Source organism: Haliaeetus albicilla, chromosome Z (assembly GCF_947461875.1).
Source record: "Haliaeetus albicilla chromosome Z, bHalAlb1.1, whole genome shotgun sequence".
In the NCBI taxonomy this organism is placed as follows: domain Eukaryota; kingdom Metazoa; phylum Chordata; class Aves; order Accipitriformes; family Accipitridae; genus Haliaeetus; species Haliaeetus albicilla.
Genome location: NC_091516.1, coordinates 2,972,798 through 3,000,771, shown reverse-complemented (window position 1 = coordinate 3,000,771; position 27,974 = coordinate 2,972,798). Strand labels below are relative to the sequence as shown.

Here is a 27,974-nt window from a genome sequence, read left to right as displayed (position 1 = left end):
CTTAATCTCCTACAATTGATCATTTGATTTCCCACTATTTTGCCTGAGATTGCTATCAATTTAAGCCACCATCTGTCATTCTGTTTGTTCCTGCTGAAGTGTGGACAATGTTGCAGCTCTTCCAGTCATCACGTATTTTCTCTGGCCTCTCCTAAAATTTATTTCATATAAAAAATCAACTGTCTAGAATCTTCCTCAGAAAATTTACTTCATGACTTGTGAAAAAGTTATCTGGCCCTGTTGACTCAAGTGTTTATTCCCTATATACAGCTCTGTGTGCTTCTTTGGTTACTGCTGGCCTGGGAATCATTTCATCATTGTCATGAAAGTACTTCATCTAGTACCTTGTCTTGCCTTTTTCCAGAATAAAGCAGTAAATGATTATAGAAAGGCTATTACTAATAAGGTAGAAAGAGCTGTTCAGTAAATGGATGCCCATCTTGCTTTATTATTTTTTTTCTTAAAACACTTAAATGGAAATGGCTTTGTTCTTTGCCCTGCCTGCCAAGGTTTTTTATCTAACATTGTTAGCTTCTCTTATTACACCTTCCTATATCCTGAGCTAGACATCATATTCATTTTACCTATTCCTCCTTGTTTCTTTGTTATATATCTAGCTTCTGTCTGGTCTTCATTTATCCAATAGGAACTTTTACTCGAAAAAAGTTCTCTGCCTTGATTGTAGCTTTTTGACTATCTAAACTTTTCCTAAAGAACTACAATATTAGTTCTTATTCTTTCTCTTTTGCCTGATCTTTTCCTTCAGATGAAGCTGCCTAAAACTTTCTTTCCTCATATTCAAGAAAAGAACTGTCTCCTTTTTATCAGCACTGATGCTAATCCATGAATCTTACCTTACAGGATTCAGAAAGAACTAGAACAGGTAAAATTTTTAGACCTTGGAAGACTTCTAAGTGGGAATGTAAATGATGAAATTTTTGGGAGAAGAAAAACAACTTTGGTCAATGATCTTTTAATGCTAAATTAAAATTTATGAACACTTACAGAAAGCTAAAAAAAAAACCCACAGAAACACCAGTTAGCAGTCTGAAGGGAGGAACAGATAAGGATAGGATCCAGCAGCATGCCAGGTAGCATCCAAGTCAAAGATGCAGTTTCAGAATAGCAACCTGATTAAGACAACAGTCTTATCGTCTACTTATATATTCTTCTAATTGTTTTACCATGTTCAATCTATTCATATGTGTCAAACATGGAAAAAAAAAAAGCTAAAAAAAAAAAAGCAAACTAACTCATAGGTAGTATAACCAGCTGTCGAGCTGCTGTTGAGTTATTGTTGTTGTTATTATTATTACTATTATTATTATTAATTGTTATTTGTGCTCTGGACTGTGGTTTCAATTCCCTAAGGTGAGCAATGGTGCCTGTGACACATGGTGGAAATCTTCTACCTACATTATACCTGCTCTATTCCTCTTAACCAGGTTAAAAGCAATGTTGTTAACATTCCAGACATGCAAATCCTCCCACTAGATTTCTGTATTGCCAATTATATTAAATGTCGTCTTGTAAATGAGAAATTTCCAATTCTTTTTGCTTCTTTCTTCAAGTTCTAGCAATTGGAATGCTACTTCTTTTCACTTTTTCTCTCATTGTAGGTCAATTTGTTCATGATTTGCTGAGTTAATGTCTGTGTTACATTTGTCTCCTTTGCATAGTCCCTTATATTTTTAAAGTACTACCTTCCTTACTGCTCTGGTTGCCTCCATTCCCAATAATTATTGCTGCAACACAGGAGATACTGGTAACCTAGTCTTTCAAAAAACTCTTCTGTTTAAGGCTCTGCAAAAAGAAAACCCATTTCATTCTAGTAATATGACTAATGATGTGTCTCTGTTGTTTTTACCCTGTTCCCATCTCCCTCCTGGGGACAGAAAAAATTGAGACAATTTTTTTTTCTCAACTGTCTAGTTTTGCTTGATATTATATTGGTTCCAGGGTGTATCACCATAAGCAGAGGTTTTCTGGATGTCTTCATAATTCTGTCTAATTCCTGCAGTTTAAGTAAAAAAGCCAGGATTTGTGCAGCATGCAGTATCCTGTATTTGAGACAGCATGCAGTATCCTGTCGCTCTTGTGCCACCAGGAGGAATAGTGTATAATCTCGGTATTGATAATGGAAGTCTATACTCTTGATACAGCTGAAGAGCTTCTCTTGGTTGATGCTTACTCCATACCACAAGGATGCCTATCAGGTTACGTCCTGTTTAGCTGAGTTTTGCTTCTTCACAGACAGGTTTCTTGGCAGCTGGCTTGCCAACAACCTGGTAACCATCTGATGTCTCCAGCTACATTGAAAACTGTTTCTGTTTGTCATTTGACTAGCAGTCTCCAGTCTGGACTGTACATGAGTACTGGGGTATGTGGCTTTTATCCAGCCTTGTAGAAAGTCCTGAATATCATCAAGAACTTGAAGTGACTTTATTTTGACATTTCAGTTAGTTGTTTATTGAAAGGGTCATTCGATCTGGACCAACTTTGGTATCTGCACATCTTTGTAGAGTGAAGGAGGCTTTAGAACTGATAAAGGTCTCAGCTAAATTTTCCTCAGTGGTATGACTGAGGACAACAAGGTCACAATTTTTTACTGCAGCTTGAGAAACATAAGGTGCCAGTGGGATTCCCCCCACAAAACTGCAGAGCACATCTTTTTTATTTATGCAAGCAAACACAGAGATGCTAGCAGAGTTAAAAATCAAATCGTATGAGGCTATAGTGATATTTTGTTTTTATTATTTTGCTCTTGCCAGTGGTTAAACCAGTGCAATCATAGGGATGAGAAATGTTTGAAGTGACTATATTTGGACAATGACTGCTAAATACCCTTCAGAGAAAATACTTCCTTCAGAGGAAGGGACTTTAATAACTGCTTTTAGGATATACACAGGGCAATTTTGATTTTAGTTAATATGATGCCATCCTCATTGAATTCTGAGCTGCACCTGGGTATATGAGAAAAGCTTAGACCCATGATTATTTTGTAAGCAAATAGCGATATTGCAGTGCTATGTGAGGAATGGTCTTGAGCAGCATAAAAGAGAAAGGGAAAGAATTGTACATAAATGAGCATAAAACAGCTAAAGCCCAAAATTACTCTGCAGAAACAGTTATATTTCCACCGTGCAAGACCGTGCTATGTATTTTGAGTGATAGCCTGTGTCCCCTTTCACACAGGGAAAGGCAGTACATACACCTGATGCTGTAACTCCTCGAAACTCTGAGCATCTTCCTCCTGAGCCATGCTGCTGTAATGCCAGCTTCAGCTAAAGTTCTCAAAGATTTTCAGAAAGAAAAAGGGAAAGAAAAGAAAAAAAAGGCACCGTAACTCTCTAAGAGCTTGAAGCTTATCCCTACATGCTGCTTTAAAGATTTCCTCCGGTGCTTGCTTATGAACAGAGCAAGAGGCAGCCTCTGCCCAGCCTGGGGTCCCTCAAGGGCTGCAAAGCTAAACTGAGTCACATCCCTGAGCCACAGTGCATAAAGGCAACAGTAGATCTGTTTCTTTGTTGCCTGCAAATCTTATGCCTTATGTATTCCTTGGGCAAACCAACCATAAAAGCAACTGTATTGGGGAGCAAAACAATGAAAATAGGTCCCAGTGAGTGACTGTTTTTACCAGGACAGTGTGAACAGCAAGCTGGAGGCAGCATGCCTTGGCTTTGCGATGTGGCCGAGGGACTGGATATTGATATGAATGAGAGAAAGGAAAGATTAAGAAAAGTTGCTAAGCAACCAGGGGAAATTATTCTTGGAAATGACATTTGGACTGAAAAGGGCCAATGTCTGACCTAAGCCTTCCTGCTGCAGAGGGGTTAACCTAATAAGAGTGCTATGCACAGTTATCTGCAGTGGGCTCTTCACCATCTTAAATGGAGGTTACTTAATAGCAAGGGAACTAATTTGAAGATAGAAAGGCTGTAACTCCCAGAAGTGAAATGGGCTGAGATGAAACCGAGGAGAAAAAGCAAAACAGTAACTGCTTGCAGCAAGAGAGGCAAAGCCCTGTCATTGCTGCAGCTGGAGCACAGACAGCAGTGTTAGAAAGAGAATGTAACTGTTCAGCACATCAAGTTGCATGCAGTATATTTACAAGTGGCATGTTCAGTATTTTTTGTTTAAGAACACAGTATGACGGTACAGTAATATGCTGGGAAATATAACACCATGCAAAAAGGAACAGAATTATAATGGATTGCAACAGCCACTTGTGCACTGGCCTCCTGAACCCACATTCAGTATAAAGAATGTATATAGCTCATTCTCAATGGCAAAGAAGGGTAGGCCTAGTCCCCTGATAGCACCATATAGATAACCTGATAGCACACTTGCATATATACGTGTGTGTAAGTATGTCATACACAGGAATGTATTATTCAGTGTTGCACTGGCAAGGCCAACATCTTTAATGGAAGATAGGGATCAGATGAAATTCACAGCAGTGACAAGGCAGCTAATCTACCTCTAATTTCAATGGGAAAATGAGTATTTGGTATCTCAGGGATTTGGCCATAGTTCCTACCAACTGGTCTAGACTCTCAACTCCAATTCTAGACAGAGTCAAGAGTACAGGAATGAAGCTTTTATTTCTAATAGCTGTAATGATCAAAATGTGTTATGGACAATAGTTGGAGCCGGCAAAGTCTTTTATACTACTGTAAATTGCCTTATGCCACTGTGAAGCCAGAATTAGTTTATTCTGCTGAAAGAGAGAAGTGCGAGAGAGGTCAGCTGAGTTCTTGGTTTCACCTGGGCAGAAGGAAGCTGTGGGCAGCCCCAAGGAGCAAAGAACAGGCTCGCACTAAGATCATGAAAGATCCTCTTTCTATGGTCCTAACTCTTACATTCCTGATTTAACCATGTTGTCTTGCACCAGCCATTTAATCTAGCTCCATGTTTTGGGCTAAGTAACGTTAAGTTTTGTACTAACTGGAACCAGGAAGCTAATTTTGCACCTTCCTCTGTATGGGCATTTGCAGTAGTATGAAAGGACCGTATCAATACATATGCTTCTTGTAAACTCACTGAAGTACGAGGTAGTGGCCTTTTTATTATGAAACCAGCACATCAGAAGCAGCAAGGAAAAACACACCTTTAAAAACAAAGAACATTTTTGTGATTTAACCTTGAAGCTGATCTCATGAAATGTAAAGGTCTAAATGGACTATCAACAACTTATCTCCCTTTGCTATCCCTGTAGCCTCAGAGATAGACAAAGGGAGTTGGCATCTCTGATTCTTGAATTTCTTGCTCACCTATCTTCTACTTTGGCATACGTTATATGCTTACATCTCTGCTGCACCAAGAAAAATAATGCCAAGCAGTGCATGTTTGCTGTCAACATTTTAAAGCATGTCAAAATCCTGAAATATTAAGCACTGGCTATGTATCTGAAAATAAAATTGTTTGAAATGATGAACCAACTTTTGATTGAAATAGCCTGTTTTGCATCTGCAGAGACTAGTCCATTTTCCTCAAATAGTTCTACCAAAGATGATTTCCTTCAAAAATGAAAAGCCAGTTGGGAGCAGAGAAAGTAGGCAAGCTTGTTTTCCAGTTTATGAATAAAAATGAAGTGTGGAAGTGAAATTTAATGGTTCTAAAATCTTGAAGGACATAGTCACCAGGAACAATCTGTTCAGTTCATTGTATTTCTTAATAAATCAGTTTTTAATGTTGAATATGATTTGATAAGCTTATTTTTTCTTTTGTGTCCAGGAAATTCAAGGCAACTTAACAAGTAAAACTGCTCTTAAATTCTGCTGTATATAATTTAGCTGACTCCCAATTTCCATTTAAATGTTGCTTTGACATATCACAAATATGATGTTTCTTAGAGACAGGGCATACGCTGTTTACATTTATGTAAGCAGCTATTGAATTGTAAATGGTTATGTAGCTTAACATAGTTATTCAGTCTTATTTAATCTTGTGAAGTCATTGTATGCATCCTTGTGTTATCAAGAATTATGAAATCTAGTGAAAGAACTAGCGCAGTTGAAAGAACTATAGCAGTTGAAAATTCACATATAATTATAGCTTCACAACATGAATCAACTTTTCTTTAGGAAAATAAAAAGAGAACAAGATTAAAATGCATGACAACATGAATGAAGACCTCTTCTGTGGTGTTGGTATGGTAGTTTACATCAATTCATCCTGAAAACACTGTGTAGATCAGGCTTTTGAGTCAGTATGGCATAATTTGGACATTATGAAATGTTAGATACACTAAAGCTGGCATGGTGGGGTTCACCTTTGCCTTTGCTAAGTAGCAGTTAAATGCTTCTGACACTGCTAAGGAGCCAGAAAGCCAACGCAGCAGGAAAAACAAGCATTGGAAGTTGCGGGAAGAGGGGTGCTAATGGAGCTTGAATGCATATCCATTTTCACCAGCATGTCCCACTTCAGAGAGCGCTCCCAGCCCGTGGCACAGCAAACATGGGACTTGCAGCAGTGCAACAGCAGGACACGCTGCAGCCTGATGTGCACAGCCCACAGGCTGTGTTGGGTTAATGACTATGCTAGAAACCATTGCAGGTCCAATTCTACAATGATACAAAGTTCTCAGAAACAAGTGGTACCAAAGCTGAAGGAGCTTTAACCTTCATCTCTGATTAAACCAGCTGTCCTGGTTTCAGCTGGGATAGAGTTAATTTTCTTTCTAGTAGCTGGTATAGTGTTATGTTTTAGATTTAGTATGACAATAATGTTGATAACACACTGATGTTTTCCATTGTTGCTAAGTAGTGTCTATACTAAGTCAAGGATTTTTTAGCTTGTCGTGCCCAGCCAGTAAGAAGGCTGGAGGGGCACAAGAAGTTGTGAGGGAGGACAGCCAGGGCAGCTGACCCAAACTGGCCAAAGGAATATTCCATACCATGTTACGTCACATCCAGTATACAGACTGGGGGGAGTTGGTCAGTGGGGATGGATCACTGCTCAGGAACTAACTGGGCACTTGCTGGCAAGTGGTGAGCAATTGCATTGTGCATCACTTGTTTTGTGTATTCCAATTCTACTACTACTATTATTATTATTATCATAATCTTTATTATTTTCTTTCTTTCTGTCCTATTAAACTGTCTTTATCTCAACCCATGAGTTTTAATTTTTTTTCCCTAATTCTCTCCCCCATCCCACTGGGTTGGGGTGGAGTGAGTGAGTGAGTGGCTGCGTGGTGCTTAGTTGCTGGCTGGGGTTAAACCACAGCACCAATTCTGAGAAAGTATGGATATAAAAGTAGCTCTAACCTTGAGCATGGCCAGTGCCTGTGCAGCCCCAGGCAGCAACACAGTGGACAAGCTGGCAGCAACTTTACCTTTGCCTCCCCCTGAGTTTTAACACCACAGGGGCTTACTTGGGCCAGGGAGCAGCACTGGGATTGCTTTAATACATACAGCTAGCAGTTTTTACTGACAGAGAGTGTGCTCTCAGTGCTCCTGTTCTAGCTGGGGAGATGGATGTAAGTGGCTTAACTCCAGGGTCACGGGGTCACAAGCATTGAAACTGTCTCTAAGTCCAGGGAAATCTCCTGCTTCCAAAAGGGCAGCTTTCTGGCCTTTTCTGACATTAAAACTATAGGTGCCTATAGTAATATCTGTAGTCATGAAAACAGAATAAAATGTAGGGAGGAAAGGAAAAGACGGAAAACTTATCAGAGTTTCTACAGTACATTTTTTCCTATCTTTATGCATTTGAAGCACCATATCTTTCCAGCAAAGTTAGTAGGTGAAAGCAGGAGTTTGGCACTTGGTTTGTTTGCTAACACTAAATGCTGTGCCGCACAGGGGTGCAGCTCAGTGCCATGCGGCAACCCCTTCGTTCATCCCTGCCAGGGAGCTTGAGGGACTGGGGGGTCATGGGCCACATGTTGGTGGGTTGGCAAATGCCCCCACTCAGCCTCTCTGTGCCCATGGCTGGAGATAATCACAGGTATAAGGTCACCACTTGAGTCTCTCCATCAATGAAATGTTGTAGCATTAAAGCATTAAAAATAATGCACTTCAGACTTAACTATTTTTTAATGACAAAAATCCACAGTGAATCTGCTTAGATTTAAGATAAGCAGAAACATCCAGTGAACAGTGTTTTAAAGCGTTACAGGAAAACTTTTTAAATATATATGCATGCATCTGCCATCTTGCTTTTCATGCTGTTATGGTATCTAAATATTCACGAAAAATGTTGACAGCAAAGTTAGGCTTCACACACAACAGAGTGGTAGCTCGAAAAACTATGGCTGATTTCACAGGAGGCTGCAGCCTGCCAGCTGTGCTGCTTGGGGGACTGCAGCCATGAGCAGGCCTTCCAACAGCCCACTTTGGTTTTCAGCTGCAATATCTGCCTGCCCTCAAAGATCTGCTGTGGCTTTTGTGTCCAGTGTCTCACACACCCTGTGAATCCACAAGGTTGATGGCCCCGCCAACGTGGATCTCCCCGAGGAAGATGAAGGATGGTGGCTGCTGGGCAGGCAGCCCTGTGCCCAGGAGAGAGGACATGCTCAAGGAGGTTGTCTCCTTTCAGAGGGCTCTGAAGGATGCCCAGGTGTGGGCAGGAAGAAGCTGAGAGCCCCCCTGGACTCACTCGAGGGATGCACCAAACAGGGGTGAAGGCTGGGAATTTGGGCAATACTTGGGTAATGTGCTGCTGTTTCTTGAAATTTTCCTTTGCATTAGGCAGTTGCTAACCTGGTGCTGACTGCAAGTCCAACAGTTGCTTTATCTGGTAATCTCAGAAGCCCTAGAATTTTCTTAAAGATCAGGGCCAACTGAAAAACTGAAAATTAACACCACTATCAGGTTTTGTTTATGTGTGAGTAACATGAATTTAAGCTTTTTAAGCTGTCATTGCAGTTGCATTAGTAGAAGGTTGTGTGTGACTATTTTACTTCATCTGACAGCACTTACAAGTTCACAAATTGAAAAACATGATGAAATAAAATGTGGTTTAGCTTGCTGAAAAGCAATGGTATCCTTCCTCCATTCTGTGTCCAGATTTCCAATTCAACAGGAATGCAATAGGCACAATATCGGGGCGTTTTTGGAATAAGGACACTAAATGGATTTGAATCTGGCAATACAAGTAATGTTTCCTTCTTCTTATTTATGTTTTTATGCTGGCATACAATAAATATCACCTCCAGGTACACACAAGCACCTGCTGCCTATTTGCTTATGTGTTGGTAATGGCTCCAGCTTGGTTTTGGCTGCTTTTTCCCCCGCTGAGCAGCATAAACACTTAGAAAAGCTGGCTGCTGCTGCTCTCCACCAGCACACGAGTTTCTGTGCCTTCACTTTAGATGGGCCCTGGGGCTGCCACTGCTCTGCAGAGACCCTCCTTCTCCGCACAGACCCTCCAGGGCACAGATGCCGGAGATCTCGCCTCCCTGCTTCTTAACACTTGCTTCCATCATGTTGAGAATTTAACCATTAAATGTAACCATTTAAAATTACCAAAAAGGGTAATTATTAATTAAGATTAAAAATTTTAAGTTACCCACCCAGGGAGAGCCTCTCCCCCGGGATTGCTTTTCCCACCTGCGAGGGGTCATGCCCATGAGGGCAGCGCTGTCCACGAGCCCACAGTCACAGCCCAGCTGGGTTTGCCCCTGTTGCCACTCCTCATTCAGTAATTTTTTGTTTTGGTTTTTTCTTATGCATGTTCTTAGTAGTAAAGTGTAACCCCAGAGTTACCTGGGTAGTAATCATGCTCCTTGTGAAGCATAATAACACTCAGTATTTCCCAGGGGGATGAGGCAAATCTTACGCTTTTCAGTTCCAGCCCCAGATTGAAAAGAACATTTTCCCTGTATTGTGAAAACACAACAGCCCCACACTGTGAGACAAACAGTGCCGGGGCACTATTGGATATAATTATTTTAGTGATGCTCTTTGTCTCTGTTTTCAGGTGGATTGCAGAACAGTTTTTAGAGGCAGGGATAAGGATCAGTGCCTGTGTTAGGGCTGGGGTGAAGGCTGTAGAGAGGAAACAGGGGCAGCACAGAGAGGAACAGCTTCAGATGAGCTTTGTGGAGAATGAAGTGGCTCATCCCCTTTTAGTTTCTGTGAAAGAAGCATAAGAAGAAGTTTCTTGCTTCGTTATATGGGTAGGGGTGTACATGTCCAGATGTATATACATGTTTATATATATATAAAAAATAGTCTTGAATTGTTCTTAAAACTTTTCTCAGGGAAGAATGACTAATACAAAACTAGCAACTGGAAATTAAGAGGAAGAAAAGTCATCCAGGCTGTTTAAAATCCTAAGTCTAATTTATGGTCTTTTTTAAAGCAGGCCGATTGAATATGTGAGTGTTCCTCATAATAAATAGATATATTTTACTGTGCTGTCAGATTATCTCATGGGAAAGATACCAGAATCTTAAAAGCAATCATAATCTGGTTATCAGTTACAAACTCTATTGATTTATTTTTTTAAATGAAAATGTAACTGGGAAGGTACAATATTTGCTTTTAAAAGATGATAATTTTACTGACTTGTGTGGGTTGGGAATAAAAGAGGCAGCTGATGGAAAGTCTGCAGATCTGATTGAAGAATCAAACAGAAAATTATTCCTGCATGAGCTGAAGCACAGACAAATAGCCCAGTTTGCTGTGTTTATGATGGCGGTTAGTGATCTGGGACCAGAGAGGAGGCAGGGATTAATAATATTTTATTGCTGTTTAGGGAAATTTTAAATGGAACTGTTGTGATCCTTTACTGGTTAAAGCTTCATCAAGGAATGAGAAATGACTCTTCTAGCTAGTGAGTAAAGAAGCAGGAACTTCTCACAGATGGGTTTTGCACGTCGATTGGGAATTGGTACCTCTAGGGCTAACGTGTGTTTATGATGCAGAGTACAGGCACAGAAGACTACTTCATTAGGCACTTTTTCAAGTCACATAGGCCAGAGAAAAATGTTCAGGAGAGAAATTTGCAGATCTGCAACAAAGTTCAATGGGAGCCAAAGAAAAAGAGAAAAATAATAATGAAATTAACAACCCTCCAGATACATGCTTAACTGCTGCTGGAAGAGGTGTACCAGGGCTGGAAACTCATCCCAGAAATGTCAAGCCTAGACACTTCACAGATGCTTTTCCATTTCTATGGCAATAAGGAAGGAAGGAAAAGCAGAAAGTGTAGAATTCAGGACGGAGACAGTCCAATGATGAGCTGCCTCAAAGGGTCCAGCAGCACGGTCTGTTCACTGTTTCTTTCCTGAGGTGTGGTGAGTCACTCTGGGAGGCAGAGCGTTTGTCTACCATCATCCCATCTGACCTTTTTGGTCCAGTAAAGAGAGGGGACATAGGACTGTGCTCTTCTCTTGGCCTCTCCCCTTGTGACAATCTGTAGCTTTGTGGATTTGCAGGAAGAGAAGGGTGTCTGGAGGACCTTTGGTTTGTTTCAGGAGTTTTCGGGACGGGAAACGGAGGGATATGGAGAACATGCACTTTTGGAGTGGGCATCTGCCAACCTGCAGTTGCTGGCCAGTGCTTGGGTCCGCAGATACTGCCGTCCACCTCCGTGTGCCACAATTTCCATACAGACCCCATGGCTGTGTCTGGGTTTCTTTAAACTCATCTTCCCCTCAGGCTTCTCAGACAATGGATTTAGTCATTACTATTTTGCATCCACTTACTCCTAGAACTGGGGTGGTATTGCAGAGTATTGATGGAAGAGACTGCTTCCAACTCCTCTAAGGGAACCACAACGTGCAGACCCACTGAAAGCCTGTTTTGCCTCTGAATTTAATGAGTTTTACTAGGACTGATGCAAGGCAGCGTTGAAATCAGTCTTTTATTATCCCATAGTCTGTCTGCTTCTCTGCGCAGCACTGTACACTGAAAAACCACAAGCAGCCTCACTAGGACACTGAAGAAATCGGTATTTATGAACATGCTAAAGAGTAAAAGATTAAGACAAAAAAACCTTCTCTCTAACAACTGCAGGCTGCTTCTTTTAATTACAATAACAAACCAAAATAAATTCGTGCCATTTAAAATGAGCTTGCCAGAAGCAAATGAGTGCATATGAGGCATAATGGCAAATAATAAGGATAGACTGCTGATGAATAATAAAACTCTTGGCACTTCTAGTTCATCCTTTAAATACTCCTAGAAGGAAGGGATATCAAAGCAAAAAAAAAAAAAAAAGGTGCCTTGAACCATTTTTTTTACTCTTTCAAGTATAAAAAGCTGCAATCCAGGGAAAGCATAAAATACAGAGGTTTATTTCCATTTCATACTAAAAGCATATACAAATTTGTAAAAATACATATACAAATAATAAGCAGATGAGCATTAAAACAACGCTAATGGTGTATTTTCCACAGGTCTGTTTCCCTTTTTCCAGAGGTTTTATACCAGAAAATCCTTATTCACATCTATGTATTTACATATACAAAAAAGACATTTAAGTTTTTTACTTTTCTAGAAGAACCTAAAGACTCTTTGGCTGCCCAGATAAGAAGGGCCCAGGCAGCCTTTCCTTTTGTTTTAAAAAGGATCAGCTTCTTGATTTTAGCACCTTATGCCACTTCACGGGGGGAAGCAGCATGCCTTTCTGCAGAGAGCAGAAGACAGGTGCATGCCATAAAACTTAACCAGAATTTGCATCTCAAATTAAAGAAAAAGATATTTGAGTTTGTTAATAGCACCAGGCATGCAATTAGTCCTACAGATTTGGTGATACTATTCACATGTTGATATATTCACATGTTGGTTGATGAGAAGCTCAACATAACCCAACAATGTGCACTCACAGTCCAGAAAGCCAATTGCATCCTGGGCTGCATCAAGAGAAGCATGACCAGCCGGTCCAGGGAGGTGGTTCTGCCCCTCCACTCTGGTGAGACCCCACCTGCAGTACTGCGTTCAGCTCTGGGGCCCCCAACATAAGAAGGACATGGACCTGTTGGAGCGAGTCCAGAGGAGGGCCACGAAGATGATCAGGGGGCTGGAGCACCTCTCCTGTGAAGACAGGCTGAGAGAGTTGGAGTTGTTCAGCCTGGACAGAAGAGAAGGCTCTGAGGAGACCTTACAGCAGTACCTAAAGGGGGCCTACAAGGAAGCTGGAGAGGGACTTTTGACAAGGGCATGTAGTGATAGGACAGGTAAACTGAAAGAGGGTAGATTTAGATTAAATATAAGGAAGAAATTCTTTACTGTGAGAGTGGTGAAACACTGGAGGAGGTTGCCTAGAGAAGCTGTGGATGCCCCATCCCTGGAAGTGTTCCAGGCCAGGCTGGATGGGGCTTTGAGCAACATGATGTAGTGGAAGGTGTCCCTGACCACGGCAGGGGGGTTGGAACTAGATGATCTTTAAGGTCCCTTCCAACCCAAACCATTCTATGATTCTATGATTCCTTGATTAAAGTTCTTTTGTGACTCATAAAAGAAATTAGACACATGTTTAACTATTTTGTAGTGACAGGGCCGGGTAGCATTTCTTGAACCTCTGAGAGATTGCTGTTTGATGTAAATATCTGTGTTTGACTATGTTGGGTTAAAAAAGGGGAATGGGAGAACAAGCCTGATTTTGGTACTGCATTAGATCTCTGTTGTTGTTTAACCCCAGCCAGCAACTAAGCTGGTCGCTCACTCCCCCTCACCCAGTGGGATGGGGGAGAGAATTAGGGAAAAAAAAGTAAAAATCCTGGACTGAGATAAAGGCACTTTAATAGGACAGAACGGAAGAAAACAATGATGATGATGATGATAACAATAATGATAAAAATGACGATAATAATAATAAAAGAATTGGAATATACAAAACAAGTGATGCACAATGCAATTCCTCACCACTTGCCAGCAAATGCCCAGTTAGTTCCTGAGCAGCAGTTCACCCCCCTGTCCTGGCCAACTCTCCCCAGTTTATATACTGGACATGATGTTACATGGTATAGAATAACCCGTTGGCCACTTTGGGTCAGCTGCCCTGGCTCTGTCCTGTACCAACTTCTTGTGCCCCTCCAGCCTTCTTGCTGATTGAGCATGAGAAGCTGAAAAATCCCTGACTTACTACAAACACTGCTTAGCAACAACTGAAAACATCAGTGTGTTATCAACATTATTTTCATACTAAATATAAAACATAACACTATACCAGCTACTAGAAAGAAAATTAATTCTATTCCAGCTGAAACCAGGACAACCTCAAAGATAAATTGCATTTTCTTTTTAAAAATTCAAAATTGCAATGAGACCTGATCTACAGAAGCAATGTCAACAGGAGTGTATATCTGCAATCAGGTAACATATCTTAAAGTTTCTTTGATCCAATATTTAGCATAAATCCAGGCTTATACTACAGCAAGTATTTACTACTTTAGGACAAAATGTTATAAAAAAAGTTTTCAACATTATGCCTTACAGTTTTATGTTCTTTTTAAATTAAGGAACAGCTGCCAGCTGATGAGAATTTTGGTAGATTATAATAAATTTTTTTAAGTGAGAGGTCTCCTAAAGAAGCTCTATGGAAAGATAACTTTTAAAATCAGGACAGAAACATGATGTAAAGGGGGATGGACCTGACCCCAGCCACCCAGCTCTCCGGAGACCTTCATGCACCCACTTTCTTGCTGCCATTTCAGAGCTGATCCCTAAAAATGAGGGATGGTCTAGTGGTCTTTACGAAGTCTTTCCCCTCCAGGCTGTAGATGCTGGTGGGTGGGAGGCGCTGGCCTGGTGGTGTTTTCCATCTTGCAAAGCACTGAAAGAAAACCCTGTTCACAGGGCAGAACTTCATCCCAATGGTGATGTAGCAGGGAAGGCCCAAGGAGAGGTAATGATCTCTGCCCACTCTGTCTCTGCATCAGCCCTGACATGGGTAGCATGTGCTTAGGGATACGAAACATGGGTGCATTGGTTCCAGTACCAGCGGGTGGTGACCCCACGGTAGATCCCAGCATTTCCATGCTCCATCCTCACCTGTTGGTCAGCAGGTCTTCCTTGATTTTAGTGTTACAGGATCTGGCACTTCCTACACAAACCACTGCGTTTTCAGCAGTGGAATGAACACTGGTATTTCAGAGGTTTTGTGGATTTCCAGTAAGAGTAAACCAGGTGTGGGGATGAAATGTCGACACGAGGGAGTGCTTGCTTGCTTGCTTTTTGTAACCTACAGGTGGTGTTAGCTCTGCATCTGAAAAGCACCTAAAAAGCATTGGCTCAGGGAGACTGATACATAAACAGGAGCTTTTGCTTGCAAAACCTCAGCTTCCAAAGCAAATTTCATCTTAACTCAAACAGTATTTTTTTTCAGGAAAATAGTGCTATCTGTCATGATTGCATTTGGCAAGCCTCAGTAGCTTTACAGTTGTTGTTTAGAAACGTAGTGTTGGCCAACACGATACAATCGTAGATGCAAGTCTTTTTGCTTCAAAGAGGAAACAGCTTTGAAATGGCAAATGAAGTTTGGCAAATTTTGGCAACTACTTTAACAGTGAATTATTACTGAAAATATTCTTTTGCTATGCAATTACTCTGTTTCCCATGAGAACTCCTGCTGAGCCAGCTCAGGGACAGCAGACGCAGCGGTACTACTTTCATAAGCTAAGGCAAAGCCTCGGTCAAGTACTAACAGACATCTACAGCTGTCACCTGAGCGCTGACTGATTTAAAATAGATTATTCTTTGCATACTGAGCATTTGGCAGGCTGAACTCATGTGATTGATTTCCATTTCTATGATAATCCAGTGTTTGTTCAGTCTTGCCTCCTGTTTGATACCAGTGATAGGTATTTGGGCTCCAGAGTTTTCCCTCAGTCCCCTCTGTATATTGTGCGTACAAGAGTTGGCATTGCAGTTTGGTTTGTTGCTTGGAGACAGCTGCAGGGACGCATGGTGGCATAAATCACACCTGACTCTGTTGCTAAGGAAATAAGACTGTCTCCTGCTTTTCCTTCAGGCCTTGCAATAAGAGAAGCAAACAAAATTTGTATTCAGGATATTTAAAATATTGCTTTAATTTAACAAAAGTGAAAAGGAAACTACATAATGCACATCTGTAACAGCTTTCCTAGGGAACAAATACAGCATTTTCTTTCTTCTGGAGGTGATTACTGGAAGCACAGGATTCAAACACATTGTGTGATGGAGGAGAATAGTTAGACACAATCTGGAGTTGGGGCATAAAAACTCAATAAACTTTTTGGAGGGTTTTTAAACTTGCAGAGTGGTGCCTGCTGCTCACCCTAATGTTTATGGAGCTTCAGAGGAAAAAACAAGAAATCTTTGCTACCAAAAGCTTGACTGTAAAAGTGAAAATTGGACTTGAGAAGCTAGTTTTTACTTCAGGAATACCATAAAAGAAATGAATTTGTCAAGCTAATGAAGAATCACAGGTGCATACTTCAGTTGTCCTTGACAAAATTCTCGTTAAAGAGTTAGCTAAGAAAATATATTTGGGGAAAAACAGAGAATCTGTGAACACATTTTTCAGTCTCTCCTAGCTCTCCCTTAGGCTTCTTTCCCAAGAGGAAACTGGGAAGCGGCATGAGCATGAAGGCTGGTCAGATGGACCTACTGCTGCGGCTGGTCCCTCAGAGCAGTGGGAAGGAGTCAGGCATCCTCTGCTCTGAATTATTCTCTCCTCTTGTTGAAAGTGGCGTGCAAATATCTACCATTTTGTAAACACCACTTCACAATGTGCAGCATGTGTTATTTTGCCCTTTTTCAAATAAAACAAGGTTTCTCATCTTTTATCCTTTGCAAAATCCATATAAGTCCCTAATCAGCACAGCATACCAAATCTATGTGTTGCATTGTGTTGGAAACAAAGTTCATCACTACAGGGAAACGCATCCTTGGAAGCTTTACTCTTGAGAGGTATTAAGAGGTTTAGAGGTACCTAAACATTTAGAGTCTGTTACCAGTACTGGCACTGATTTGCAGGTCTCATAATTATTTCTTTATGTCTCATTTATTTATTTTGATTTATACAAGCCATAAAGGAAGAACCTATCCCTGTCCCTAAGCATTCCTCATAACTTTTGAGATGTGTCTTAGACTTCCCAAGCTTTATCAGACAAATCACAAGCAACAACATTTATTCCCTCTTGTGAATCTTTTACAGATGCCAGCTTAAATGCTCATTGTTTATCCTCCTGAGAAGTTTTGCCTTCAAAATTCAGGAAACAGAGCTGGCCTTTGTAGGCTTGCCCAGAATACCTTTCTTTAGGTGAAACAAAAATGTCGAACAATACAAATCTTTCTCAGTAATTCCTCCCCTCTGATGCAGGGCAAGGCTGATGGCATGAATGACTGGTCCTGGTGATGACTGGTGGAGGGTCAGGTGGATGGTGGGTCCTGCAACTTTTCCCACGATGGGGGACTTTGGAGCTGTGGGACTCACTGAGGCAAGCTGTAGAAATGCCAAAGCAAAAACCTGCCCAGGATTTCACATGCACATTTAACCACCTGAATACTAGTGTGCTAATCATTCCTTCAAGTTATTAATTTGTGTTGCATTAGTGAGTAGGGGTCCCTATTAGCATGTCACTGTGAACAACACCTGAGATAATAATTTACTGCCACAGTAAAGAAAGTGAACTGCAAGGAGAGGGAATAGTGAGGAAACAGTGAGGGTCAGGGTAGTACATAATGCTGCCGGGGCGTCTGCCTAACCATTACAGGGTGTTTTGTAGGTGCTGTGCTGTAAGTGGATTACAAGAAGAATTTAAAAGAAATTACTGTTCTTCCTCCTGCCCTCTTATCTCTCATAGACACAGGCAGTTTTAGCAGACAGATTCATTGCCTTTTCATACTTATGTTTTAAATATTTTCTTTATGTGTACATGAAATGCCAGAATTTCCTTCTGTATCTAGCAAGACTTCCTTTTTTCAAGGACTAGGTGCACAGTAAAAGGATGTTCAGATTATACCAATGTACTTTCGTGATGATTTGGTTTTCTGAAGGTATTATTCCTTGGTTGGCAAATGATTTATCCACTGCTGGCACACACACAGCTTCTGAAATCCTTTGCTCTTATATTTTTCTTAATTATCCTTCTTCGTTGTCCTAGAGCTCCTCTCCATGCAGCAGAAAGAAGGTGGCACTTTAAACCAATCTCAGCTGAACTTCCCTAACTTACTGAAAGTCGCTCAAACAGCTTCTCCCAATAAAGACAATTTCTAGAATATTTTATGGTAAGAAGTAATGGAGAATAGAATTGGGGAGGTGATTAATAGATATTCTTCTCTCTGAGCGTTGAAATCTCTTTAGTGCAGGTGATGCACCATGTCCCAGCTGGACTTCCAACTTCAAATGTGCATGCATGAAGCATGTTTCTCAAAACAGCTTTGCTCTTCCTGGAGGCAGAAGATTTTCAAAGTACTTCATTTGCCCTCTGGGATGCTTTGGTTTGGGGGATTAAGGACATCTGTCTCCACACAGGTCAAGAAAATTTTCAACCTGGAATTCCAAGTTTATTTCCAGGGAAGAAGAATGATGCAGATCAGTGCGTATTTCTGACTCTCATCTGCAACGGAGAAAGTAGCTCCTGCTTCTCCTCCTCCTTCCACAACACTGTGGCTGTTTAGCCAACAGTGTAATTTGCAAAACTCTGGCAACACCCCAGGGAAAGCCAAAACAGCGCTCATGAAGGCTGGCTCCCTCACGCTCGACAACGAGCCTCCCATTGACTTCAAAGGGGCAAGGATTTTACCCACTGTGTCTCCTCAGTCTGTGTGTGATTCAAGCCATTTATCATCCAGACCATTCACAAACCTCCCGCTGCCTCTTCCCTTTCAGCAGTGGAAAATTCTTCCAAAAATGAAATTCTAAAAATGGGACAGAGTTTTGCTGGCTTTTTCACTTCATATGGCTAGTGGAATAACGCATCAACACTCCTCTTTCTCAGATGGCTTATGCTTAATATAACAGTGAGGAGACCTTATCAAGTCTATCTTTACAATTTAGCTCCTGCTGAATACCATTTCCACACAGAGATTTTCAACAAAATAGTTATGCCCTGAATCAATGTACATTTTCTTCCATTCATAAATACGTATTGTCTGATTTTGATATGCTTACATATGTACAGTTGCATAACTCTATTGATTTACATAGAACTACATCTCACCATATTTCAACCCAGAAAGAATCCTGTTAAAATGAAAGGCTACTTAAAAATCTTCAAATTGAACCTAGCACTTAAAATTACACCGATTAAGCCTGTGTAAATACTCTGTTTTGTTCTGCCACTATGCTCTGCTCAGAAGGGTCTTTTCATCTGTCTGGAGAGCAATGAAACCAAACACCAGGCTTCTTTTCTCTCCAGTTTCTTCCTCTTCTCCAAGTCTATCTGCACCTTCTTCGTTTCATGGTGCCCTTGCTGGTGCTGGGGACTGCCCTGACAGCAGCTGCGGACACAACCCAGCCGTCCCCCGGCTCTCCAGAGCCAGGCTCCGTGCCAGCCCCAGCAGCTGAGGAGCTTTCTCTGCACCGCAACCTGCTGACACCACATTCCCAGCACTGCTCCCGCCAGCCTCCTCCCGAGGCTAGTTTAGTTTCATGCTCAGGTATGTGGGCTTCATAAAGCTGGAATTACCACGAGGAAAACACCCTGGATCTCCCCTGAGGTGAAAGAAAACAGCATGCGCACTGGCTGTATTAAGTTTCTGCTTTCCGCAGCAGCAGAAATTGGAAATCTGTTGCTTTGCACACACAAGAAAGGGTATTTCAATGAAGTTTGTATGTCTGTGTGCAGATTGCTGCAGAATTCTTTTGCTTTTTGTTGTCTTGTCTGTGTGAGCCCCCACCAACCTCCACAGAGTCTGCAGCCGCCCTGAGGAAGAGCAGATGCTGCACATTATAGCACAGTCATGCTCTAACCGGCTCAGCCCTTGCAAAAACACGTGTTGAAAGCAGCAGGTTTGTGGAAAGGACAGGAAATATTTACTGCTGTAAAGGGTTGCTTTTCCCTATTGCCCCAAAAAATGGTAACGAGAAGACTGAGTAGCTGAAAAAAAGCAGAACAATGAAAAGAGCAGATGTATATTAAGGCAAAGTGATGGTACGCTGAGTTCAGGCTATGGGTAAAGGAAAGGAGCTGCCCAGCACTGTTGTGGGAAGCACTGTGGCTTTGTTTTGCCATCTGAGTGCTGCTTTGGATTTGCAAGTGACACTTTGAATTTAGACTCCACTTTTGATGAGATATCTTTCTCCCCTTAAAAAAAAAAAAATCACCTCTAGTGCTTGCAGTGGGCATTGTGGAGGTAAGGCATGAACAGCCGTGCTCCCAGCCCCAGTGCTGGTCCTGCTGGCAAAGACGCGAGCACTGCCTTTGCCTCCAGCTGCTCACCCCGAATGGCCCCATCCTTCCTATCGCTGTCCTGCTGGGATCCATCACCCCTTATTTGATTAATTGGTGGCAAAAGATGACTTTTGAAGGGATGATTTTAATTTGGACAATGTCTGTTTTTCAACAGGGCTCTGGATGTCAGGAAAAAGCAACCAGACTTTAAGGTCTTGAATCCAAAAGGCAGGTGCTGAAACCCTCTTTGTCAGACTATGACCTTATGTAGGTCCGTCAGTGGATCAAGGTCTTACTCTCATTTCCAAGCTACTGCATCCAACAAAAACCAGTTAAAAATTGATAAAATGGGAGAACACTGCTAAAATACTGGCAGGCTGTGAGGAGCACTGTATTAAAGCTGCAACCTGTATGAGCTGCTGGAAGCGTGCAGCACTAGCAGCATGTTGGAGGGCGGTTTGCAGTCTCTCCTACCTGCTTAAGGGCAGTGGGAAGAGGCTGGTCAGAGCCAGACTGCACCTTTTGCCCCTTGCTTTGGTTTATGGTGCTTGTGGGTTATGTGGGGAGAAGTCTCTGGTGGCCTTTTTAATCCTGGTCTTTCCCAAGAGAATTAGGCAAATATTTTACAGTTTAGCGACTAAAATGTGTGACTTAATGGTGCAAAAAATAATGAGTTTTAATCTTAAGGGGATTGTATTTTTATTAGGAATTCCTCATATCTTATTTGCTCAGTGTCATACGGATCATTACATTTTCAAACTTAATTATCTTTACAATCCAGAGCTGCACTGCGTTTAATGAAACCGTTTTTAACAACTTTTCATTCTGGTAGCAAGTTGTGATGCACAGCAATTAGGGCCCAATCCTGTGGGCAGAAAATTCTTTTGGAAACTGATGCCTGATTTCCAAGCTCTAGCTAGAAATATTTACAGCCCTTTGGAATGGTTCATTAGGTACAGTGCGGTCAGGCAATTAAGGTCTTAGGTGCATAATTTAATTTGCCATGTAGGTCAAGGGTGAGGCAGCAATTCAAAGCAGAAAGAAGCAGAGCAGAGTCCACAGGAATCGGAAGTAGCTGGACGGCAGAGGGACAAATGGTCTGCGAAGGAAAAGCAAGACCAGCTCCTCCACCTCATTGCCCCATGGGATGGATGTCCAGGGGCAGAGGTAAGCCCCAGAACTTGGCCTCTACCCTCTTGGTGATATGGTCACCTTTGGACATCAACCTTCTCCATGTCCTTGGGGGATTCTATTCCTCTTTTTTTTACCACCCACTTTTTCCATTCACTTGTTCTATCCCTCTTTCTCTCTCACTTCATTTGCTTGAGCTGGAAGAAGAAATATCCCTGGTTTCAGGTAAGAAGTTTTATGTTGTTGCACAGGATATTGCCTTTGAGCAACGACCACGTAGCATTCCTTAACATCACAAGATGGAGTGGAGCACACCACAGAAACGCTGATTTCCCACAATTAGTTGTCATCTCTGTTTCTCTAGTGCCTGTGCTGACCTCCTTCTACATCTTCCTCTACAGAAGCCAGGTGCACCACCCCTTTCTTTGGGGTTGAGACACTGCCATGCATCCTGTACTACCCGATGTGCAAATCCTAAGCTGGAACAACTGCACCGCTCACACCCATCATAGGGGGTGTATAATTAAAAAGGAACATTGTCTCTCATCCCGCCAGCAGACACTGACAGCAGCCTGTGATATGGGGCTAGCATACCTATTCGAGTAGTATGCTAAAATCTCACTGGATCTGCTGACTATTTTCAACACCTTCTGGGAGTGCTTCATTACCATGCAAGCAGCAAGAGCCTGTTTGGAAAGCCTCATCCAGGAGGCAGAAATGCATCTTTCATGGAACATGACTCCAGTTGCCACGAATGGAACTGACCACTGTTAACACTTTGCAGCTCCTCTTGGAAAGTCTCTGTGTCATGCATTATCCTTTCTATTTAAAAACAGAAAAGCCTTTAACCTCCAATGGATTAGGATATAAGTACAGTAGATGCATCGGCTTTTAACCAACTGATACTAGTTTTCCACCCAGGGATTCAAATCCCACTGAATTCAGTGGAGTATTTTCATTATCTTCACTGATTTTGGACTATTCTCCAATGGGGACAGAAATAAAAATAATTTGCTTATTATTGCCTCATATTCTTTGCTTAAGCAGCCATTATACATTTATTTGATTTCTTTATTTTCTCATTTAATGTGGTTCCCATTTCTTTTAGCCTCTTCTAAGTAACATTTACTACAGACCATGAATGGTTTGACTGATGTTTGCTCTTTCAAAAATAATCCTACAGCAAAGAAATGGGAACTACATAATAGTGCATATGTACTGTTCAGTCATAGCCAAGATCAATTACAAGATGTCATTCTGAATATATCGATGGTAAAGAAACAGTTGTAAAATCTGAGAGTCGCTTTTTATAGCACAGAACTTCCATACTTTAGCAAATTAAAAAGTACTTTACTATCTACTTAGAAACACTATTTTCCTCTTCTCCCTCAGTTGCTAAATAACCTGTCCAGTAGGTCTGAGTTCATCCTAAATGGCTGACACATACAAACTGACTGCATCTCCTGTTTCTGGTGGTCCACTGTAAAATCTTGCAAGAACTATCCACTGCTGATTATCTCACCCATTTCATTCCTATTACTTTCACTGATTTTTCTTTGTATGGGTTTGTCTTTTCTTACCACTGTGTGATAACATAATAAATATTGTCAACGAAAATCATTTTTCTCTTGACTTGGTTCTGGCTTGCATTTTTAACAGTTTTTATCCTCCCTTGCACATTCCCAATATGTCTATGCTAGCTACAACCCCAAAGGTAAGATCCCAAAATCCAGACAATCTGAATTCTTCTGGAGTGTGTTGTTTATTATCATATTGCTTTTTAGTTAAGATTTTAGTTAGACTGGTCAAAATTTTCTATTCATACAAAGGGCTCTGTTTTCTGACAAAACTAAGTAGAGTCATGGGACTATCTGACTGCCTTGAAAACTTTTTATTCTTTTTCTGCTGCTGCTGGAAAACTTAGGAGGGGAGAGGCTGTTTTGGGGCTTTCAACTCTATTTTTTTTAACCAAAGGTAGATATTTTCATATTGATAGTCTTTTGTCACCATGTCAACAGTACACTGGGTGGCTACATGGATTATGATCAGCTCTGGAGCTTGCTTCTGCATTGCCTGTGGTAACTCCACCACTAAACTAGCTCATTTAGCTCTTGTTTTTGGTAAAACATGGTTTTCTACCTTGAGAATGTGCAGAAATTCAAATGCTTGAGTCAAGCCTTCTCTGCAAGTTCTTTGCCAAGCTAAATGTGGGGCCTTCAAGTCACAGAGATGCTTGTTCATGACAAAACATTCATGGTTTCTACAGAAAATTTTTAAACATTGTCAGGTCTGTTTAGAAGTAAAAAGCAACCTCTCATCCTTCCCTGTACAAAACCTGCATACTTTGCCATGGTCCTATAGAACTGGCTAGAAAATAGGGCTTTTCATGTTCTGCCATCACTGCTCTCTGTAATGCCGTTAGAGTCTTTGCAGTAATGCCAAAATAACCAAACTTCTTTGTTTTTAACCAGGTGAAAAAGTAGCCACTGCTGTGGTTTTAATCAAACTTCTTAGGTGAGACATAGTATGACTCTGCATGACAAACTTAGAAAAGAAAAAAACAAAACAAACCTTCTTCCAGAAACAAACCAAACCAAACCTTCTTCCAGAAACCTTGGAAGTAATCTTCAGAAAGGAGTAGGTATGGTGAAATTGATTTCCACCTGAGGACTGGGTACAAATATTATCATTCATCTTTTAGCCTCTTTATTTCAAGTTTCCAGAATTTGATTAACTGTAACAAACTGTCTTTCTATACACTTTAATTATTTTATTCTGTTCTAATATTAGCTGTAGTATGCATTTTGGACTTGATCTTTACTTGCATTAAAACACATATACTCCCTTGGGTCCTCTGTATATTATTGTAATGTCTCTGCTTTGGTTGTAGAGTATGCAAGTAAAAACACATATTGAATCTTTATATTAAGCCATCACGTCCACAGTCTCAGTAGTTCACAACAAAGACGGGGGATAACACTAACATCCTGACATTTGTCAGAACAAATACGGCTCCTTCTCAGACTCAATATCAGCACCAGCATGGATGCTCACATTTTCTTAGTAGAGAATAACAAATCAGAGTGCAGAATAAACCACATTTTCTTTTGCTTAAAAAGCAGAAATAGACATATTCTTTCCCATAAAATGAAGAAAAGACTATTCATCCTGTTTCTACAAGCCTTTTTTCTGTCTACTCAGCAATTTTGTAAGCTGTTTTGACAGGACGAATACTGCTAAATAGAGATTGCTTAATAAATGGAAGGCGAGGTTGTTAAAGTAGCCAGATGAAGTATGAAACAACAACAAAAATACTTGTCACCTCTTTACCCATGTCGTCATTTAAAAAATGATCTCAATCAGTCTACTTATTTCGACTTTTTTGGATTTTATGTGCTTGTCTTACAGATTAAAAATTACTTTTTACACCTGTTAGCCATGATGAGTAACAAAGTTGGGAATAATAAGGATCCACTGCATTCTCAGGTAGCAAGAAGATAATTGGGAACTCAGCTGCAAACAACTAGAAGAGCTTTGCTGCCCAGATGTGACTTGATGGTGTCACTTAAAGCCATGAGAGCTGCAAACATGGGATGGCAGCCAGGATTTGTTCTGAAAAACTTCTATTAATAGAAATGGGCAGTAAGAAGGAGAAAGAGACCAAACCTCAGAAGCAGAATCCACTGAAAAACTTCAAATATTTAAACAATAGTAATTCTTCTATTCAAAGCCTCATTCTGAATTCAGCAACAACAGATTTAGAGTAACCTCTAAATAAATCAGATATAATAGCAAAATTACAGAGAGACAATGCCCCATTAAGCCATTTTTTCTTTTACTTTTCAGAGTGGAATGTATTCTATGTAATTTAGAGAAAGAGATACTGTTACTCCTTTGTTATTCACATGATTAAATTAGATGCCAAGGACATATGAAAAGTCAAAGTATCTGACTGTTAAAATGACAAAGTGTAACAGTGAATGTTTACCATTATAATGCTAATTTTTAAGAGAATAAAAACAATGGAACGCCTTTTTTAAAAATGACATTAATTTTGAGTGCTGAAGAGACATTCCTACTGGCTAAATTACTCTGTTTTTCTGTTCCATAGAAGCAGAGTTGTCACTATTCATCCATGCTGTTATAGCTTCAGACTGGAGAGAACACAATACGTGATGAACAGATAGTATGATTTCAATTTTCCTTCTCTTCATGGCATCTTCAGTGAGCTCAGCATTGCTGTGAATAAAAGAGCAAAGATGGTATTTTTCTGTATCTTGGCACTGCCTTTCATTTTCATTGTACCTGGCCCCTCTTAAGCTTTTAGAGTATCTGATTCCTGGAATCCACTTTCTTTGACAGTTCAGACTTGTTACGCGTAGGGATTTCAGTAATTTGTCCAAAAATGTGATTTTTTTTTTTTTTTTTTTTTTACTCTTTTTAAATAGGAACAAAAGTTTGTATGGACGCTCTGATTTTGCTTTAGAGGCTGCCATTGTTTATAAATCGGTTAAAATTAGTAAAACGTCAGGTTCAAGCTAAATCACAGTAAGCTGTTCTTCAATCAAGACATACAAAGAGTTTGCTCGGGTTTTTATTAAACTCTTCACGAGCAGATACATAGATAACTGTTGAAGTTTCAAACCACTGAAAAGCTCCAAAAATCTACCTTTTTATTTTAAGGCAAAGCGTCCACATAAATGTTTCTCCAGGTTGCTGTAGAAATGTTTCCTACTTTCTGACCCATAAAAGCTTCCTCTCCTATCCCACTTCCCTTCAAATTATTTAAACCTGCATTCCCACAAGTTCACACAGACCCAGTGACAGATTTTAAGTCTGCTACCTTAGCAGTTACAGTGCATTAGAAACAGAGGCAAACCTCTTCAAACATGATTAGCGTGAGACATGTTAGAGGGGACTGGTTTTTACAAAGCAGAGTATCCATGGTTTGAAAATCCAGACTATGAAGAATCTTACTTTGGGCATTAAAAGAAAGAGAAGAGGATACAAAACTCTAATTACTTGTGGAAGCAAAGGCCAACAAGTTTCTAGTCAGTGCAGAGAGGGATGTTTACAGTTCTCCAATAAACTGGAAAGCATTACTGAGAGACCTGGAATGATATGAGATAGTTTAGGCTTTATTATACATAATAATACATTTTAAAATGACAGTGTTTTGCAGGTATTTGTTGTATTTTGCTCTGAGCTACACCCAAAGCTTTAGAGGCTGGAAGAGATCAACAACAGTATTAACAATTTGTTTAACCTTTCAAAAAGCTGTGTACTTCAGTTTTATCTCAGAAAAGATAGAACACATAGCAGAGTGGATAAAAATTCAGCAGCAGTTTTCCAGGTAACCAGTGCAAGCCATTAATAACTTTGCCACTTAAACTGATTTGATCCAGTCATGTTGATACAAACATTCATTACTCCTTGCCTGAATGCTCTTTAGAGTTCTTAATTTTTTTTACTGTAATTTCTTCCTCTCCTTTGAAGATGATGTAAACGAACATCTTCCATCTTTAGGTCATGAGTTGGCTTTAAGTCTTTGTACCCAAAATGTGGATTAGTCTTTTTTTTTTTTTTTTTCTCCCATGTTTACTAATACCAGTGACTTTGGAAGTAGTGGGTTAGCATCCTAATAGGCAGGATGTAATACTGCAAAAAATTAAACCAGTCCCAGTGACTGTTTGCTTACTCCTCCCCCTTTTTCATGTGCTACTCGATTCAGACTGGACATCTCCCCCAAGGTCAACCATCTGTTCATATTTCCCCAGTCAAATCCCACCTTAAGTGCTATTTCTATGGCAAAAAGTGATTCAGCAAAATTTGCTTTCTTCAAATACCTCAGAAATATTCACTCATTTTTCAGGAAATCATTCCTTTATTTTGTGGCTGAAGGAAGAGCTTTTCTTCTTACTTGCTCTGGAAACGTGGACAGAAAGAGAAAAGAGGGCTATTATTAGTTGTTCCCTGCATTTTTATTTCCAAAGCCAGCTGTTACAGAAGGTGTTGTGTGCGAACACACACTACAGGACCACCGCTGACCCTCCTAAGAATTCAAGGTGAGCAGATAGTTGATCCTGGCTGAGGCATGGCTCCCTCCAGGCACTGTTCTTGGCAGATCTACCAGGTGAACTTCCACACGGGTATCAACAACTTTGATAAAAACCAGTCACGAGTCATGCTGAAGTCAAAAGATCAGGCTTGTTGTAACAGTTCAAGGTGGCTCACAGCGCCTTATCAGGTTCATTCATTCATTGATCTGGAGGCAGTAATGTAAATGCTTTGCTAATGCCAACACTTAGGATGGTTCCCCAAAGGCGGTTAGATTGGGAATGAGAATGGAAGATGCTGCCTTGGATCATCCTCAACGGACAATAAAGAATCAGTGCCAAAGAAATCAGAGGTGGCCAAGGGGCGTTCAAGTACGGAGCGCTGTTTTTTTAATGTCAGTAACCCACCGAAAAAGGAGAAGTCCGCACCAGAGGCGGACAAGCCTGCCCCGGGCATCAGGGGCGAGACATGCCCGCGTCCCAGCGGAGCAGCCATTCCGCCAACTCATCGC

General features: G+C 40.8%; 1 long non-coding RNA gene across 1 annotated transcript in view; it reads left to right on the top strand.

Moving 5' to 3' along the window:
* LOC138683736 (uncharacterized) overlaps positions 1–25,665 on the top strand; it is a 58,837-nt gene extending 33,172 nt beyond the window's left edge. The window contains exons 6-7 of the long non-coding RNA XR_011323165.1: positions 767–883; positions 25,518–25,665. This is a non-coding gene — a long non-coding RNA (uncharacterized lncRNA). The remainder of the gene's footprint in view (positions 1–766; positions 884–25,517) is intronic.
* The last annotated feature ends 2,309 nt before the right edge of the window (positions 25,666–27,974 follow it).